Here is a 19,873-nt window from a genome sequence, read left to right on the forward strand (position 1 = left end):
GGAAAAATAATTTTGGGCATCACATGGCTATCTTACAATTTTATTTAGGAACCTTGCCACAGACTGCTGCTCTGTTTTGCTAGGTAGATACAAGCAGATATATATATATATTGCAGACTTTGCCATCTAAGAGGATACATCTGAGGTAGATCTTCAGCAAATGATAGCAGGTCTGTCTCTAGTGTCTAGAAGAAATTCTTGATTAAACCCAGTAGAAAATATCCCTGAATAAGTGTCAATATTTCTTCCAAGCAAAAATAATCCTGCCAAAATTTCCCTGATGATCCTAATTAATGCAGAGGTCAGGTTATTGTCTGTCTTTGGAATAAAGCACATTCATCAGAGTTCAAATATCCAAAGGAAAAAAAGATCCTAGGAAGGGACAATTGTAGTGAGTGGCTGCTCAGTTTTGCCCTTCAGGAGCTGGCAGTGTGACCATTATCTGCTCATATGCCTCATGCATTTGCTGAATCCCCACTCCTCAGCCTCTTCCAACATCACCTTCCCTCTCCACTCACTCCTGTAGTCTACTTGCCAAGGCCTCAAACTGTCTCCCTTTTCCATGATCCCAGGCCTGTAAGTATTCACATGCAAAGTTTGTTTTCCTTTTGGAAATTCTGTTGTTTTCCAACTTTCAGATTGTTTTCAAATTACTTCCCCACTCCAATTAAAAGTGCCATGACAGAGGCAGACTTTAGCAAGATGCTTTGCTCCCTTCATGTCTGTCCTACTTGGATCTGAAAGGATGTTGGCTGAATATTGGATATCCTCAGAAATCCTCCAATTACAGTGAAAGCTGCCAATCTGCAGACCCTTGTACAGACCCAGTGCATTCTCACTGTTCACACACAATATGATTTTTTGGGCTGTGAATCAGGTTCACAGCTACTTACAATTGCCAGCTCTTTGTTCTTTGTTAATACTGTTCTTCCTTTCCTTCCCTATGAAGCAGTGGGAACCACAAGTAGCCTGGAACAAGTGGCTGGTCAGCAGTGAGGAAAATCTGAGAGAGATTGATTCCCAGCTCTGGCAAGCAGTAAAGAGAGAGGGAGAACAGGAGAAAAAAGAAGCTGTGTCACATGATTCTCATGTTCAAATGACTCGAGGTAGGCTAGTGTTGCTCTCTGTTAATGAAATAGCGTGTAGTTTCAAGGAAATGAGAAACCAGTAAATTTTAGAGCATTTTAAAATATTGGCCTTAAATGGAAAGGGATTTTACTTTACCTACTGCAGAGTTCCTGGTCTGTTATGGTATTGTCAAAAACACAGATGAATTGCTGATGCTTTCATAGAATCATCAAGGTTGAAAGAGACCTTTAAGATCATCAGCCCAGCACCACCGCTGTAACCTCTGATCCGTTAAACCACACCACCCAGCACCAGATCCGGACATGTCTTAAACACCTCCAGGGATGGTGTTGCCACCAACAATCAGACTGATTATACTTTAGTCATAAATGGTAAAATGGCCTTTGCTTTTAAAAAAAAAATTGCTCCTTCTCCCAGGTTCACCAGCATCTTGTGTTAAGTATCTGCTGCAAGATACCAAAGAAATGAAGGGCTATTGGCCACATGTGTAAATTTCCCCATGGAAAAGTTTCTCTTAAATGATAGTCTGCCTCTTATCTTGCTTCAGATAACAGAGAAGCATAGTAGAAAATCTGTATTACAACAGAGTCTCAGTCCTGACATTGCTTTATTAAGTCAGACCACTAATGGCTAATGCCTAGACAATGAATCAAAGCAGCTGCCCACACAAGGTATTGGATGAACTCAAATAATAAATATGTAAAAACCATGGATTTTTTCTGAATCATTAGGGGAAAATAAATAGCTAATATTGCCAGGTAGATCATTTATAAGGAATAGTTTGATTACCTCTACATCTGGGTTTCCTGGCTTTTTTTCAGGGTAAGAAAGGTAGCTGGCTTGTCTTGAAAGAGTGTTTTAATGCAGAGTTCCTTATTAATATTATGTTTCTTTTAGGTGTTTTGTGTTAATACTTCAAACATGCACAGCTGGCAGTATGAGCATGGCCTAGTTTTTTAATGCAAAATATCATGTTTCCAAGTATTTTCTAAAAGCCTGAATTACCACAGTTTGTGTTGGGAAAAAAAGAAAGGAGGGGGGAATGAAATAAACAAAAACACCTGCCATCCTCAATTGTTGGTGTGGAACAGGCATGTCTTGCAAAAGCACTTAAACTGAGAGGGTTTTTTCCAAAGTTAATGAGTAAGAGTTGCAACAAATATCAACAGCCGGAACTAGCAAGACCTCAAATGCCTAGAGACTGGGGGAAACAAAATGGAGAGCAAATACATTGGTCTAAAATCTTCACATCATTTAAAGATATTTGAAATGGGTGCTTTAAACATAGTACAAAGTTATAGAATAGAAATAGACATATATTTTTGTTTGCCAGGTTTAGTCTGAGAAAACAATGGTATGCTTGGAGAAAAGTAGCCACTAGAAAAGTGTATGGAACAAGCCCTCACTAGAGAAGTAAATCACAAATAGCCTACAAAAGGAAAATAAAGATAATGAAAGTCAGAAGAATTTACAAAGTTTTGATGAGATGGTAGTCCCAGAATCTGGGAAGGTCTGGGACATTTTGCCCAGTGAATTACCAAGTATATATCTCCTCAGTGCTTATGGCTAAAAATGGTGCAGTATTGTTGTGTTTTGAGGAAGAATGTGTTATTTTTTGAGGGATAATCACAGAGTTTGGTAGGTGAATGAAGCCAGGTGCTCCAGTAGCACACGTCAAAGTATAGGACAGCAGTTCAAGGAGAACACATGGATCAGACGTGAGGTACAGAGGGGCCAGGAGGTTCAGGTGTCAACCACAACACAGGAAGAGCTTGGTGGGCACAGGAGAAAGCACTGCGGGGTTCGTCTCGTGAATGCTGCCAGGAGTGAAGTCCGAGCTCAGTGGCAAGCAGCAGGGGCCAACTATTTATTCAGGCAGTCTCAAGCAGTTCAAATAGATTGCTGATAGAAAGGCATGAATAAACCACCATTTGGCTCAGTGCCATGAATTTCACTTTGTTGAAGGTTTGACTTGAATAACTCCTCCAAAATAGGCTGCTGGATTTAGACAGTGTTTCCTTGTATATAAGGTACTTTGTTGAAAAGGAATTGAAATGGTAAGGGCAGAATATGCCAGAGATGGACTAAAACCACAAGTTTTGATTTGCATCCAACTTCAGGGTTTTCTAAACTAGACAATGGTCTTCTATAGAAAGAGAAAGTGCTGTTTCTATCTGCCATCTCTCATGAACACAGGTTATTCAAAGTGTGATGTGAACACCAACAATTCAGTTAATGCGTTGCTTAAGAAACCAGCTGTCACTTACTGGTGACAATTTTTTAATCTGAGTTTGGAGTAAGAAAATGTAATCTATTTGCCTATTGACACATACTCATGAGTCATCAGAGTTTTATATGAACTCTTGCTCTACAGCAGCAGAAGTTTTGCCATTGATTTCACTAGGTCAGAATTTTATCCTGTAAAACCAAAAATCATGGATAGTAAATGTTGCTGACCTAGAGCATTTCACATCTTGGTTTCTTGACCTTCTTCTGGTTGTGACTTTATTTCTAACTGTTCCCACTTCTTTACAGGTAAAAAAGGATAACTGGTTTTATCTTGGTTATTTTTCTCATTCTGCATCCACAATAAACCTTCTGTCCCCTCAGACTGTTAAAAAATCCAAGCTATCATTTTTTTCTTCCAGTTATGGAAGATGGTGGGGTTTTTTTCCTCCAATTACATGTGATTTTATAGCATGTTGTCTGAAAGAATAGTGGTAAGAAATCTGTGGAGGAAGAAGCAGGTAGTATTTCTGTGGGAGACTTGTCACTAAGGTCACCACTGCATGTAATTTTACCTGTAATGCATTTTGCCCTGCGTGCATGGCAAGGAACAGAGGAATGCAAAAATCAAACATTTTTTCGGACTCCACTAATGATAAACCTCATCTTTGTGCAGTTGTTCACGCCCTAACATTTTTGTGACTTGAGTAAATGATATTTATCCTAACACCCGAAAGTATTTCTTGAGAACTTCTGTGCTCAAGTCTTGGAATGAATTTTCCAGTTCTGTTTACTTTTCAAGATGCCCTTACACAAAATCTGAATATTTTAGTACATTTTTTTTCCTAAAATTGTGTGAGCTGAGAAAGGTTCTGCAGAGAAAGTTCCTTCCATTTAGACAAGGCTTTAATTATAAAGCTCATGACGATGGATCCTGTGGATTCTGAGGTGATGTGAGCTGCCAGTGTAATCCTCTCCATTACTCTGTACACACAAAAATAATTGCCTCGATTTTGTCTCTGTGCAAATGCGACCCATGCTGACAGAGTAGCCAGACTGTTTGTTTCCAGAAATATCCAGAAAAATACCAGAAATAGCTGGTAACCTTCCCTAAAATAATTACTGTAGGATTAAATAGCTTTAAAACCTCAAGTTTGAAATTAACAGCAGTTTACAATGTTCTTCACTTGTAGAATTTTTTAATCTTTTTTACTTTTGCCCTTTTACATAAAGCCCACAGACTTTCTGGGAACTACTGACCTACAGCCTTGAGGAGCAAATTCTGTTTTTCTGGTTCATGCCATAAAAAAATAGGCAGAGTTTGAGGGTATAATTTTTGAAAGCAATTTTATTTGCTATGGGCAACTGCAGGCAAAATATTTGGAGGTAATCTGTCTTCATAATTTCTTGTATCTACTGAGATAGCTTCTGATTTTCATGGGTCTTAACTTTTAGCCTAGAAATACCGAAGAGTGTTTTGTCTTTTCAAAGGACAGAAAGAGTTAAAAGAGGGAAAGTCTTCCACAGAATCAGTAGAACCACAACAAACTCTGACCTGTAGTGCCAATGCTGGATACTGTTTGTCTATTGTCATTTTTATTGAAGGACTTCCATTAAAGCTATGAGGTGTTAGCTTTGCTAGGAGTCTCACAATAACAAAATAAAATAAACAAAAAATGAGGATTCTTGGGTTTCATTTCTGTTGAAGCATGTTTTCAATGTATTATTTGATTTCTAAACCATATCCAAAGAGACAAAGTACCAGAACAATAAAACATTCTTCCTTGCTTGCAGAACAACTCGCCTCTCGTGGCAAAACGTTGGATGCAGTTGAAGCCTATCCTCAGCATGTAGTGGGGATCTGTGGAGAAGAAAAGACTCAAAATAGAAACATGTCTGAGCAGACAAACACTACTAAGGCAGGGAAAGTTGGTAAGGAGGAGAAACCAAAACATCGGTCCTGATCCTACTTCTCCTCAAGTCAGTAGGAAGACTTGTGAACTTCACTACATAGAAGTGAATTTCTATGTTCAAAAATATTGCTCAAGGCAGAGAAACTGTGAAAGTCCTCTAAACACAGTAAAAATGAAAGGAAGTGAAAAGAGAACCTCCTGAATCCTACTATTCTTTTTTCCACTCTTCAGTTTCATCTGGCTGACATTTAGTACTTTTTATTATTAGCAGAGACTCTGCTGTAGCTCTCACAGTTTTAGGTCATGAGTAGGCATAATGCAGAACATACACATTTGTCACTGGACCATTGCTGTAGAAATTCAATTAAAAATATGACATTTGATCAGAGTCAGCAGTAGAAATGCACTGACATTCCACAGTATTCTGTCTGCAGAATACTGTCCCAGACACAGTAGAGACCACAACAGCTCCAGTGCAACCCTACCTGCACCATCAGCTGCCATCTAGGAGAGAATGATTTAAATAAATAAGACTCATATCTAGTGCTAAGCAAAGACTGTCCTGCACACTTTCTACTCTAAGATCACAGTAAATAGCATCTGGAGAAGCTCAACTCAGGAATAAGCACTGTAAAAACGAAAAAGTCAGACCACAGGTCCAGCTGGGTAAGTCCCTCAGCTCCAACGCTGACTATTAGCAGTTGTTTGGACTAGAGGGTAAACCCTTATACACTTATAAACTGCAGTTTAAACTTTTCAGCTTCCAGGGGTTGCCTTTCTGTTTCAGTGTACTGTGCACTGGAGTGACTGGTGCACCACATACCCCTTACTATACTGTATATGTGAGAGAACTGGGAGATTCCCAAAACTCCTGCAGTTTGGCTTTGGGGTTTTCTTCTTTGGCTGGGTTTTTTTGAGAAACAGAAACAAGGAGGGGAGGAACAATAAATCTAAATGACTTGAGACATGAATAGGAAGTTTACTGTTTACATGGATAGGAAGCCTGACTGAAACTCAGGAAATGGCTAATCATTCCAGAATTCTTTGAGAAGCTGTAGAAAACTGGAGCACTGACAGCAGCAGGAATCTAGACGAATGGTACAAGGTTCAATGAAAATGTCTCTAACATCCTTACGTGTGGGGTTTTTTTATTCCTCTGTAGATTTTTAAACTACTTTGGAAGAACAGGATACTCTCCTGTGTATACTTTTGTGTTTGGCTGCTTGATCTGAAAGTCTGAAAAAAATACTGAGTATATCTTCACAATTGGTGCTGAAGACCCCCAAAGGGTTCGTATAATTAAAGACTGTATGATCTGAGGTTTGTTTCTTGAAACCATCTGATGTCTAAGCCAATGAGACAAGACTATGCACGAAGGACCTCACAGAAGCTGGTCAGATCCAGACACATTTTTAACATAATATTGTCAGCATGTGTTGCTCTCTCAAAGTAAAATGTTATATTAAAGTTACTGGATTACAATGATGTTTCTGGTTAGAAGAAGTCTTCTAAATACTATATGCAGAAAAAAGATCAGACATGAATTTTTTAATAATGTTTTCGATCAAAAGCCAGTTATATCAACTGATTCTGCTCCACAGATGAACAAAGAGGCTTAGTTTTCCTTCCAATCTAGAGCAAGATTTTAGCCCTGCAAGCTATAGCACGATTGTCCATGCATGGTTACTCCTTGACCTGCCGTCAAACATAAAATCAAACACCTGTGGCAGATACTTAAGACTATGTATGTGCCCCTGTTGATCCATCTGCAATATATTACATCCTAATTTATTACTATGGGTGGTTTTCAAAGGGGATTCATTAGACAGACAAAGTCCACTGCACTGTTAAAAAATTGTTTTTCTTCCCACCATTCTAATTTTCCCTTCTTCTCAGGTTTCTGTTTCCTTTTATGCCATGCCAGGGATATTAAGTGCTTGCGAGACAGTATTTCATCCAAAACCAGTCAGTCTGTTCTGGGCAATTAATGTGGGTGGCAAGCAATATCTGACCCAAATTTTGTGGGTTGGATAAACCATAAGAAGTGGTTAATTATCTTCTACAAACCTTATCTGTTTAATGAGGGGTGGAATTTCTCATTTATAAAGAATAAATCCATGAGTTCTGGCATTGTCCTGAAAGAAACCAAGGAATAACTGTTTCTTAAAGGAACAAGATTTTTCACATTGCTGTCTGTGTGGTCATGAATTGGTGTAGAAGGCAATGTGATGGATCTGGTAAGAGTTGCTAATACAGATTAATGTGTACTAGGGACACAATCAGGGGAAGATATGTCTTGCTAAGATACAATTCCTGATCCAGGTTTTCCTTTGGGTTTATTTTCAACTCCTTTGGAAACAACAGGTTAAGAAACAGCTACAGCTTTCCATGATAGCAGTTTTTAGCTTTGTGGGTTTATTGATTCATGTAATATATAAGACTTCATAAAGAAAGGAGAATTACATCTGCTTCTGCTAAGTCTCTCCTCTGCTCAAAGTAAAGCCATCTCACCTGGGCCACCCTGTTTGACATATAAAACTATAGAGGTGCTTCTACCTGGGCTGGAATTGCTGAAAATTTTCTTCCTAAATAATATCTGAGTCACATGTTCAATACTCACTGTTATAGTATAATATGTGGAACACTTCTGCTCTTCTCTAAGGAAACCCACAAATGCTGCTTCTTCATACCACAGATTGGCAGTTTATGGAGAAATCCAATGCCTAAATCATCAAGCTGAGGGTACTTGGGTTTGTTGTGACTTGGTTTTGAAATACTTTCTTTTATCTTTCCTTCTGCCGCCCTGGACACTGCTACACCAAAAAAAATTTCTGTCATTTAAAATACAATCACAAAGCTCAGGATACTTACCCCCAAGTTGTCACTTGAGGTTTTGAAGATGAATATTTTTTGACATTCTTAAGAAGTTGCAGCTTCTATCTGGAGAAGCCCCTCTGAGGATAAAGGCCAATGATATCAAAAATGAGGTTGTCTGGCTTATTATAAGACTGTTTGGTTTAGATCAAGCCCTTTGGTGTAAGTGGAGCTGCCTCATCTGGGAAAGGAAATTACTTAAAAGTGATGTAAGAGTTCTGAAAGGGAGTCAGACAGTGGGAGATGCATATAACTGCTTTGTCTTGTGCTGCATTTAATTGGGCTCACTAACTTGTCAGATGGTGAAAGGAAAACCAGCATTTCATAGCAGCTTTTATTTGCTAGAGATGAGGAAATAAAGTGGCTGTTTGCAATGATGCAAACAGAGGAATTTTCACTTTACCATGACAGCCATCACTTTCTCCGACAGCAGAGCTTCCTTGACTCAGACGTGTTAGGAAAACCAGGACAAACACCAATGAGCTGTGAGTCCCCACCCTGCTCATGACACAGGGAACATCTCTCTCCTGCCCCTGTCTGGGAGGAGGCTCATTTCTGAATCAAATGCCCCAACACCTAAGCGATGACTGATGCAAAAATTCCTCCAGATGCAAAAATTTTTGAGTTTCTTGGGTTAAGACACTCCCTAAATGGCTCCCCCTTACACTCCTCCTGCAGCCAGATGTGTGCTCCCACGTAACTGCAGGGCAATGTGTCCATCGGGGAGCCCTGCTGAGGATAGCCAGCGCAATTTTCTGGCCGATGTGTGTCTTGAACACAACCTTCATCAACTGAGAGTGCCAGGGAGCCCTGGGAGCAGGGTACTGCCTGTACCTACCGGAAGCCAACACAGTTCCCTGCTGTTGCTGAGGTCTGGGGCTACCTGCTGCCCCACAGTGCCTCACTGCTTGGCCCAGCTCCAGTGCCTCCAGCATTTGTGACTAAATTGCTCAGTGAGTTTGAATCATAGAAGATGTACCTGAAGCTTGGATATAGTTTAAGAAAGGTCTCTTGCCTTCATCTTCAAAATTTATGGTATGTCTTGATAACTCCATAACATAAAGATGGAAGTCGTCTAAGGTTTCCAGACAAATACCTTTTTCCAGAATAATTTTTACTTCAGAAGATGACATTTGGAGCCTGGCTCAATGGCCTGAATATAGGCACCAGGTACCATTTTAGTGAATTCATATCTTTTTCCCAACCAGTTGCTGTCCTATAAAGATGCAAGTTTCCCATAATTTTTTGTTACATCTGCCTTTTGCAGATATCTGCCTTGATATCCCAAGCACCTTGGATGACACTGTATGTATCTTTAGCCAACTGAATTCCTCCATTATGGATTCAAAACTGTCTAAGCAAACATCTGTTTGGAAGTAAAAATATTCTGGAATGATTCATCCTCTTCCTTGGAGGCACCATAAACATGAAGATGCAGTAAGTTACAGGTGATTACAGGCAGTTCAGGAGACAAAGAAGTGATCAGTGAAACTGGAGACTAGAAAATGAAATGGATATATTTTCTGTTTCAGCTCCAGCCATGGCTTAGTTCAGCAACCACCCCATCTGCCTAGCAATCATATCTTCCATCAACTGGAGAATTACTTGCATTTTTGTACCATTAGAGTGCCGAACCACCCAGCAGCCACTGCAGTCCAACTGTGCGAGTTATGCAAAGATCACACAGTGATGGATAGCCTCTACCTCAGCTTTTTTACTATCCATAGTGGGACAGAGATGAACAAAGCGAGGAAGGCTTACAAGCAGAAATATTTAGGTACCTCAGTCCCATTGAAATCAGTAGGGAACTTGGTTCAGTACTTTAGTGACATGGATGTCCTGGGTTTTATTATAGATCTCACTCTCAGCCATGACCTGTAGATGTATGACAAGCATCTGAATTTTAACTATGCTTAACCAATCTGGACCATCTATGTGATGTAGTTGAATTTGGCTTGGAACCAAAGCCAATGATGTTGATGTCCATCCATCAAATTTACAGGGCCTGCTGGACAGTAAGGATGTTGTCTCTCTAATGCCTGTCTGTCCTTGTCAGACATCAATGCAATGTAAAAAGTAGTAAGGATGTGAATGGATAAAAAAAAATGTAGGAAACTTAAGTGCTAATAGATATCCTACTGTAATTAGGAATAAATGATACCTTCTTTCTCAAGAGAGATGCTTTCTGTAAGTAGCTGGGGAAACTCTAGTGATGTACTCCAGGCATCTCCTGCTCCAGCTGCTCTCTTGTCTTTCTGCTAGATGCATTTTATGGAGAATATGATGTTACACACTTTACATTATTGACATAACCTAAAGGCAATATATGAATTTTTTAAACTCTGAACCACTTGCCAGAGAGGGATCTACAGGCCTCACAGGGCTGGCACAGTCTCCTTAATTAATACCCCTGTTCACCCTGGGCCCAATTGCTCATTTGTCCCTGTCTCTTCCCAGCACAGTCAGGGGACCACCACATGGGACATTTGTCACAAGGCATCTGAAGCTCATCCCCATATTTTCTGGATATGTTAATAAGAAATCAAGCATTAAGGATTTCTTTGCGAGCTCCTGGGAAGCTTTCTCATCCCTGTTGCACACTGAGAGTGCCACTTACCAGCAGCATCAATTCACTGGCAGGGGCACATGTGGGTAGTTCCTTGTGTTCTTCACTGTTACCCACAGGCAGAAAGTTAATTGTGCTCTCTATGATTTCTATGTGCTCTGAGGAGCAGTTATATGTCACATGAGCCCCTCTGGCAGAAGAGCCCACACCAAGTATTCTCTGAATGCTGCAAAGAAACCATAAAATTCTGCTGCAGGAAATCCCATGCTCCTTTGGCTTGAATGCTTAGCAGCTATTCAGGGTTTTTCTGTGTCATGTTTCTTTTGGGAGGACAAGCTGATAGAGTCATGCAGAGCCTTTGTGCAATCTGATTTATTTGCCAGAAGTGCGAGCCAGGTCTCCTTGCTCCACAAAATAAATAAAAAATAAAAGTAAGCAGGAAGTGGTTTTCTTGCTGAGAAATCCAAATGTGCCAGAAGCTTTTTGCCTGATTTTTTCCAAATTCGGTATTTTGCATCTCTGGCCTTTTTCTGGCCTTGTCTCTTGCCCCCAGAGTCATGGTTGGTCCAACAGAAATCCTTTCATCCCATGTAGCTTAGCTGCTCTCAGGCACTGCTCTAATGATCAGTACCTTTGGCAGGGACTTCAGTTGTCCCAGTTAACTCTGCTCCAAGGAACATTTTGTGTTCCTTCCATTAAATCCCAGAGCTTTTTCCAGAAGATACACTTTTGTCACTACAGGAGTGATTGAAGGGTAGTCTTATGGTATATGTTAGAAAGGAATCAAATTTGATCATTACAGTTTCTTTAGGTCCTGTAATACATAAATTCATCCCTCAGGTTGATAGTTTGATGGGAGCTTTAAAATCTTCCAGAAAACCAGTGAAATCAAGGAAGCAAATTCAGTTTCCAGGAGATTAGCTCAAGCTTCAATGGCTTTTTTTTTTTTTTCTAAACTAAAAATATTCCCCTGCATTGTGAACCCCCGTCAGTCTGGGCTTGTCTGTAAGTATTCAGAATCATCACTGGCCACATAGGCCATCCTATGATGCTTAAGAATGGTTGCATGGCTTCCATAGGTCATTCTTTTCTCTCTCAGTGCTCCTGACCATTCACTATTTCTTTCACCTGTGTTTCTGGTGTTGCAGGACATGTACACAATCAGACAAAAATTTACATTGAAAGAGATCTTAGGGGCTCCATCCTCTGACTGACTGACTGACTGTGCTAAGAGCATGGCCAGTTCACTCAACTTCCTCAGGGCCCTGTTCAGCTCACTTTTCAACATCTGCAAAGAAGGATACAGGGTCTTACAGGAAAGCTATGGCTGAGCCATCCTCTGCATCCCTTTATTTAAGATAAGCAGTTCCCTTTCCCAGCAACACAACCATTGTGCCCACCCCATTGTGGCTGTACCTGTGGGTGAGACTGCATCATCACCCTGTTGAGAGTTCCTGTCTCCCTTGGGTGAGCAGTCCTAACCAATGCTCACTGTAGTTCTTGAAATCCACACCTCTACTGCTGCACTAGCACACACTTGGTAAAGGGGGGTTGAATCTGTCTCTTCTGCCTATGCAAACTCAGAAGTCTGAATCTGAAATCTCTCTATTTCCCATTTGAGGAAATCAAAACAGACCCCAATTGTCCTGTGGAATCCTCAGCCATTCACATAAGTGTCCTGGTCCCAGCTGGATCAGAATTCGTTTTTTCATAGCCACTGGTGCAGTGCTGTGTTTTGGATTCAGCAGGAGGATAATGTTGATAACACACTGATGTTTTGGTTGTTGCTAGGTAGCACTTACCCTGAGTCAAGCACTTTTCAGTGTCTCATGCTCTGCCTTTGAGGAAGTGCACAAGAAGATGGGAGGGAGCACGGCTGGGACTGCTGACCTGAACTGGCCAAAAGGATATTCCATGGAACATAGTGCCTGATATATGAACTGAGGCCAAGAGGGGCTGATCACTGGTGGAGGACAGTGGTGAACACTTGTACTGTGCATCACTTGTTTCTTTCTCCTTTTCCTTACAGTATTATTATTAATATTATCATTATCATTATTACTCTTATATTTCAATTCTTACACTGTTCTTAGCTCATGAGTTTCACCTTTTTTTCTGATTTCCTCATCCCAGCAGGGTGAGGCAGAGGGGAGTGAGTGAGTGAGTGCTGTGTGGTACATAGTTGCTGGCTGGGGTTAAATAGCAGCAGTGGGGAACATCATCTTCTTGCAGATGCACAGCCTTGATCACGGTTTAATAAGGCCAAGTGCCAGGTCCTGCACTTGATTTACAACAAACCTATGCAGCTCTACAGTCCTGGGGAGGACTGGTTCAAGAGCTCTTTGGCAGAAGTGACCTGGGAGGTGCTGGTTGACAGTAGCTGGACATGAGCCAGAGTGTATCTGGGTGGACAAGAAGGCCAATGGCATCTTGGCCTGTATCAAGAATAGTGTGGCCAGCAGGAGCAGGGCAGCCATTGTCTCCCTTTACTTGGTACTGGTGAGGCTGCACCTGGAGTGCTGTGTTCAGTTCTGGGCCCCTCACTTCAAAAAGGACTTTGAGGTGTTGGAGCAAGTCCAGTGAAGGGCAACAAGTCTCACAAAAGGACTAGAAAGCTTATCTTATGAGGAACAGCTGAAGGAGCTACCCTTGTTCCGTCTAGAGAGGAGAAGGCTCAGGGGGGACCCCATCAGTCTCCACAACTGCCTGAAAGGAGAGTGTAGTGAGGTGGGGGCCAGTCTCTTCTGCTGTTCCTGAAGTGAGAAGACAAGAGGATATGGCTTTAAACTGAGATAGGGCAGAGGCAGATTAGATTTTAGAAAAGCTATTTTCAGGGTGGCCAGGCGCTGGAGCAGGTTGCCCAAGGAGGTGTGGAATTACACTGTGGAGATGTTTAAGAGGCATCTGGAGCTGGGTGATTTGGTTTAGTGGTTTAGAGGTTACAGTGGCAGTGCTGGGTGGACAGTTGGATTGGGTGGTCTTGAAGATCTCTTCCAGCCTTGACTTTCTATGATTCTGTGTCCTGTTCTGGGTAGTCTGCACAGACCTGTCCCTCAGACAGCTGGAGAGCAGCAGTAGCAGCCTCAGAGACGGTGAGACACTTGAAAACCAGAGCTGCAGACCCCCACCAATAACTCTGAATTTGAGCCACAACACCATAAATGCAGAATATACAGCAGTAACAAGCCAGATGCAGTGAACAAGCCAAGGCCTCTCCAGGAGGCTGCGTCCCTGAGGCAGTTAAGGTGAACCACTTGGGCTGGCCAGGGTGTGGGAAAGAACCACTTTTTGGAGGTTTAGTTGCTGGTGCTGGTTAGAGCTGCAGCTGCAGCCTGACAGCCTTATTCCTCTGTAAAGCAGCTGGTAAGCTGTGCTCCTGCAGCTGTCACCAAGCTGAGGGCATCTCCTCACATGGGTGGCGCTTCTGGGCTATGTGTTGCAGAATCAGGGCGAGAAGCACAGCCTGTGCCAACGGAATGTGGAAGTCAGAGGAAGGGATGTAATTTGCAAGTCTCAGGTGGAAGATATGGTCAGGTGGAGACAATTCCTCTGTCTCAGAAAAGTTTGTGAGATTTTTCACACTTTTTCTCATCCTGTGTCATAATGCAAAGACATTGTGACTATTTCTTTGTTACAAAGGGACAAGCAAAATAGAAGTTTGTGACAATCCTTGTGCTTTGTTTAACTGCCTTTGGGATACACTGTTTTTATCTGACTGTTCTTTTTTCTAATTATCTTCCACTATAAGTTTTGCAAAAATAATTTGAAGCTGGAAACTGGGCTTAAAATTTGATCGTGGAAAAAAAAACAGATTGGATTTTTAATAAATAAAAAATGCAAGTAATTAAAGAAACTTAATGGCCTCCTCCCCAAGAGGTTTTAAATTGACAATTTGTAAAATTTTAGTGCAAAAATGTTTTATATAAGAGGCTCCAAGCAGATTTCACACCCTTTTATTTTACCTTAGTCCCATTAGGACCTCCCCATGATGCAGAAAAGATTGTGCCTATTTTCCTGCAGATGTTAAAACACCTATGGAGGTCCTTTAGAAAAGGGAAATGAACCATCTACGCTTTGTGAGCTGGAAAATATAACTGATAATAAGTAATAGAGAATTGCCTCTTAGAAAACACAAATGCCATAAAAAGACCTGTTCCTCTTAAGGACAAAAAATTATTTCCTGCTTCAGAATTAGAGGAACTCAAATAAAACGCAAGCAAAATATAAATGTTTGCAACACTTTCTGCCGCTCTAAATGTACTTATTTTAAAATCAAAAGCTAGACAAGGTGTTTTTGAGATACCACACACAAAAATACCTCAATAGTCCAGGATTTAGTGAAAGCAAAAAACCTCATTTTTTTCAGGATCTTTTCTTCCTAATGCCCTATGTAATAAATCTCATCTCAAATTTAATTAGATAGACAATTTATTTAACAGAGAACTGCACATGTATACATTCAGTAGACTTAACACCACTTCTGGACAGCTTATGTGCTCAGAGAACTCCAGCTCCAGCATGTGGTGAAAAACTCATCCCTTTTGCACTGTAGATCCTTCTGCTACCACAGAAAATAAAGAATGCATTCTGGGTGCTGGGGCAGAGCTGGCAAAATTCTGAGTACTCACAACCAGGACAAGACCTTTGAAGGAATTCAACTACCTGGAGCTCTTACTGGGAGAATCTGGCCATAATTACAACCAAAACATGCTGGGTAAGTCCAGATTCTCAGAAATTTATTGAACTTCCTAAATGCAGTTGAAGTGTATTGGCAGGCAGATGTAAAGGAGCAAAGCTCAGCTCCTGTAAGGCTTTGCTTGCTCCTGGTTGCACTGGAGAACCACAGTGCTGGCTGCCAGCCTGTCTGCTCTTGTCTCGTGATCACCAGGCAAAGTGTGAGGCTGCAGGGAGTCTCTCTGTCTTGGCCAGTGAACCACCTGAAGAGAGCCCGGGTATTCCAGTCACTTGTGATCATTTGTCCATTCCCTGGGAAATTGTTTTGGAAAACTTAGTCATGATCCTAAAAGTTGAGGTATGCTGAAAATCCTGGCCACAGGGAAGAAGAAAGCCTATGTTTCTATTCACCACTTGTTTTGAAAGGACTCAGTCCAAAACTCAGAGAAAACTAGAGTGATTCCCATTGACTTAGCAGGCTTTGAGTGAAACCCAAAGTGCTTAATACTAAACTCCTCAGAAGCATGAGCTAGTGAAGCTGGTGAAGCGTTCTCAGGCAACAGGCTCCTTTTTGCACAGCTACCCATGTCTAACTGTCTCTTTTCTTTTTCAGTCCTTCCTCTCTTCCTCTACATCCTGAATGGCTCAGGCAGGGGACAGTCAAACCATTTCTTTCCGGATCCTTGCAGATCGATCTGTTCCTTTCCTGCTCCACTTTCCACATTGGGAGATTCCCAGACTGAGATTTAAACCCTCTTCTGGAGAGCCTTTCTGAGAGACATGATACTGTTTTTTGGCACGACCCTTCTCTGATACTCTTTTCCAGACCCATCCTGTCCCCATAGCAACGCTGGGTAACAACTGAGATGCATTACATTATTTTTTCCATTCTTCTGGCACTTGATTATGAAGGTAGCTGCCAGCAGGTAAATTTAAAATGTATGAAAGTCAGGCCTTCACACAGCTGGTAGCCAGCCTGCATAGTTTGCTACCACAGGAGGCCACAGAATTGAAGAAATAAAGTCTGAAAAGGATTGAAATTGGAGTTGCTTGTGGGAACCTCATCCCACTTTTCACATGGGGTTTGGTGGGCAGAGGAAGAGATCCAAAGATTTCAGCTCTCACTCTGCAAAGGACTCAGATGTGGTGTTGTTATGTGCTTCCTAACAAGAATTTTGTTCAAAATGATTCTTAGCTTCAAAGAGTGGATTTGTGCAAACTGTCCCCATCAGGTGAGGGGGATATCTGTCTCAAGCCTTTGAATGGGGCACAATTTTAAATACAAAAAGCTGGTGGCAGTGCCAGTTGTGTATGTTCCTTATTTCTTTTAAGGAGTGCCTGGAAATCCAAAGAGGCAGTATTCCCTCTCATCTTGGTGATCTCTAAGTGCTGGTCTCTGTGATGCTCCAGGCACTGGACTTTCAAAGTTCCTGTTCTGAACAAAGGGGGACTAGCTGATGCCAAGGAAAATATTCATTTGATCCCTCTTGCCATTTCAAAGCTTCATGAAGAGGTTTTTTCTTCCTATTCATTCAAGTCCCTTAATACAGGGATATGATCATTTGAGCAGAGTGGTTTACTGCCAGCAGAGAAAACAACATGGGCATGAACATTCAGCCTGAAACAGATGTCTGTGCAGGGGAAACCCTCCTTTCAGCTCCTCCCTGTAGCAATGGTGTCTTCTCGTTGTTGAGCAAAACCGCAAAAAGGAGGTCGGATCATTTTTACATATATGTTCCTTGGAAATCTCTTTTTCTTCCCAGGCACCTATTTATGCCTGACACTATTAATAATTTTCAAAATTTCAGGAAGCTCTTAAAATCAACCAGGACTGCAAAGAAACTTTCCCTGGGAATGTTTTACTGCCTTCTCAGAAGTGGCTGACCTTGCACTTACTGCAAGTGATAATTTGGTATAAGGTTTCTTTTCTCAGCTTGAAATACAATAGGAGCTCCTCCCACTCCCACAGAAATACATGTACCAGCACTTAACAGACCATCCTCAAAGACCTGGATTCCCTCACCCACCACATGTTCTCTGCCTCCTTCCTCCTGTTTCCACCCGCATCTGGTCACACAGTCTTGCTGTGAGAAATGATGGTGCCATATATAAGAATATTATCACATCACCACTTACTACTCTGTCTATCAATCCCTTTTTATGTGACTTATCTTTTTCCCCGTCTCTCTTTCTGTATATTTCTACTGTATCAGAAAATCCTTGAAAATAACCAGAACTCCCTGCAACACTCCCAAACATATTTTAAAATAAAATAAATTTTCTCAAGAAATGTTTCTTGATTAACAGTCTTGGATTTTTCCTGTCACAGGCTGTCATGAAAAACCCATTGTTTCACTGAGAGCTGTTCCCTTCACAGATTCACAGAACCACAGAATTACGAGGTTGGAAGAGACCTCCAAGATCTTCAAGTCCAACCCATGTCCTAACACCTCAACTAGACTATGGCACCAAGTGCCATGTCCAGTCTTTTTTTAAACACATCCAGAGATGGTGACTCTACCACCTCCCTGGGTAGACCATTCCAGTACTTTATTCTTCTTTCCATGAAAAACTTTTTCCTAATATCCAACCTATACCTTCCTTGATGTAGCTTGAGACAGTGTCCTCTCGTTCTGTCAGTTGCTGCCTGATGGAAGAAACAAGCCCCCACCTGTCAACAATCTCCTTTCAGGAAGTTGTAGAGAGCAGTAAGGTCACCTCTGAGTCTCCTTTTCTCCAGCCTAAACAACTCCAGCTCCCTCAATCGTTCCTCATAGGGCCTGTATTCCAAGCCCCTCACCAACCTTGTTGCTTTCCTCTGGACACACTCAAGCATCTCAACGTCCTTCCTAAACTGAGGGGCCCAGAACTGGACACAGTACTCAAGATGTGGCCTTACCAGTGCTGAGTATAGGGGAAGAATGACCTCCCTGCTCCTGCTGGCCACACAATTCCTAATACAGGCCAGGATGCCGTTGGCCTTCTTGGCCACCAAGGCACACTGCTGGCTCATATTCAGTCGGCTGTCAACCAGCATCCCCAGGTCCCTTTCTGCCTGGACACTGTCCAGCCACACCGTCCCCAGCTTGTAACATTGTTGGGGATTTTTGTGGCCAAAATGCAGAACTCTATTACTGCAGGCCTGGGCCCTAGGGTATATCACTGTGTCCCACAGCCATAGGGAGGAGGAGGAGAGAAGATCCAACAGGCAGGAATTGTGCATCAAGATTGATCTATTTAATTATTTTACAAACTCTTTTATAGACTTTTTTCTTCATAGTCTAATTGGATAAGGATCAGCCACCCTTTGGGGGTGATTGGCTAAAATCCTAAAACATCCATTGTCAAAATATTTTTCTACTGTACCGTAAACAAGACTTTTCAAGGTTGCAGGTGGCTTGGTTGTTTACATTCCCTGCTACCTCTTCTGTGAGAGAGAAAAGTCTCTCATGGACTTAGAAAATAGCAAGAAAATCCTTGCTAGCAGCATTTTTATATCAACAGAACTCAGCATTTAGACTTACTAAACTTCATCCTGTTGGACTCTGCCCATGGCACTTTCCTGGTGCTACAGACCAGTTCTAGTCAGCATTTGCTACCAGTTGTAGCATGGAGACGCAAAACACAAATACTAACCCCTTCCAGAGGAGCAAGCAACTCTGACGTGGATGATGATGGATTGATAGAAGCTAGTTCTGCTTTCAGGGCTGTCTCTGTCAGTCTCAGACCTCAGAGGGATTTTTTGACAAGGTGGTAAGCCTGTGGGTGGGAAGTAGGCTGACTGACTGTGCAAGTCAGTGCATGTCTGCACCACAGTTACTTTGCAATCACAACATGGCAGAGACTTTCTTTTCAACCTCTCCATGCTCATGAGGTCAGGCCCAAATTCATTGCACCTACTGTAAATTGTTAGTTCCTGTCCTTAAATGATGACCTTCACCATCCTTCAGTTCCTGGTGAGGTGGCACAACTGGGAAATTAAGAACTCACTCAGGGTGACTTAGACTGCAACAACACTTGTGTTTCACGGCCAGGTGAGGACCCTAAAATGGCTGAATTTACGTAGGTGTTTCAGCGAGGTATCTACAGATAGGAGGAGGAACACAGGTCTTGGGCACTATAATATTTCCCTGCCTGTCAAGGTGGATGTGAAATTAAATATATTAGAGGATTTAAAAGATTCAGCCATCGCTTTGTTAGGGGTCTTACAAGTCATTTTAGACATGATCTGTATGTACCATGACAGAGGAAAGCTAATCAATATATACATAAGGTATAATACTTTATTATTTATCAGAACTACCATAATTGGTCCTCTCCTGTAATACCTATCATTATATCTAAATTTTAAAAGAAGTTACTTTTTCATAGCCGAAATAGAGGTACTGAAATTCTGCAGAGAAACATCTATTCAGTAGAAGATTCTGTCACATTAATGACCTACATTTTGAAATTAGTAATGATTTTTGCAGAGTTGCGTAGCCCACCAGGAACATTTCTATAAAGGCTATCTCATAAGAAAACAGTATGT

At 41.6% G+C, this 19,873-nt stretch overlaps 1 long non-coding RNA gene across 1 annotated transcript in view; it reads right to left on the reverse strand.

Annotated features, from left to right (window-relative positions):
• Positions 1-4,610: 4,610 nt before the first annotated feature.
• Positions 4,611-19,873, reverse strand: part of LOC109145405 — a 31,263-nt gene continuing 16,000 nt past the window's right edge. Inside the window, exon 3 of the long non-coding RNA XR_002046768.1 lies at positions 4,611-5,176. This is a non-coding gene — a long non-coding RNA (uncharacterized LOC109145405). The remainder of the gene's footprint in view (positions 5,177-19,873) is intronic.

Source organism: Corvus cornix, chromosome 2 (assembly GCF_000738735.6).
Source record: "Corvus cornix cornix isolate S_Up_H32 chromosome 2, ASM73873v5, whole genome shotgun sequence".
NCBI classification, from domain to species: Eukaryota; Metazoa; Chordata; class Aves; order Passeriformes; family Corvidae; genus Corvus; species Corvus cornix.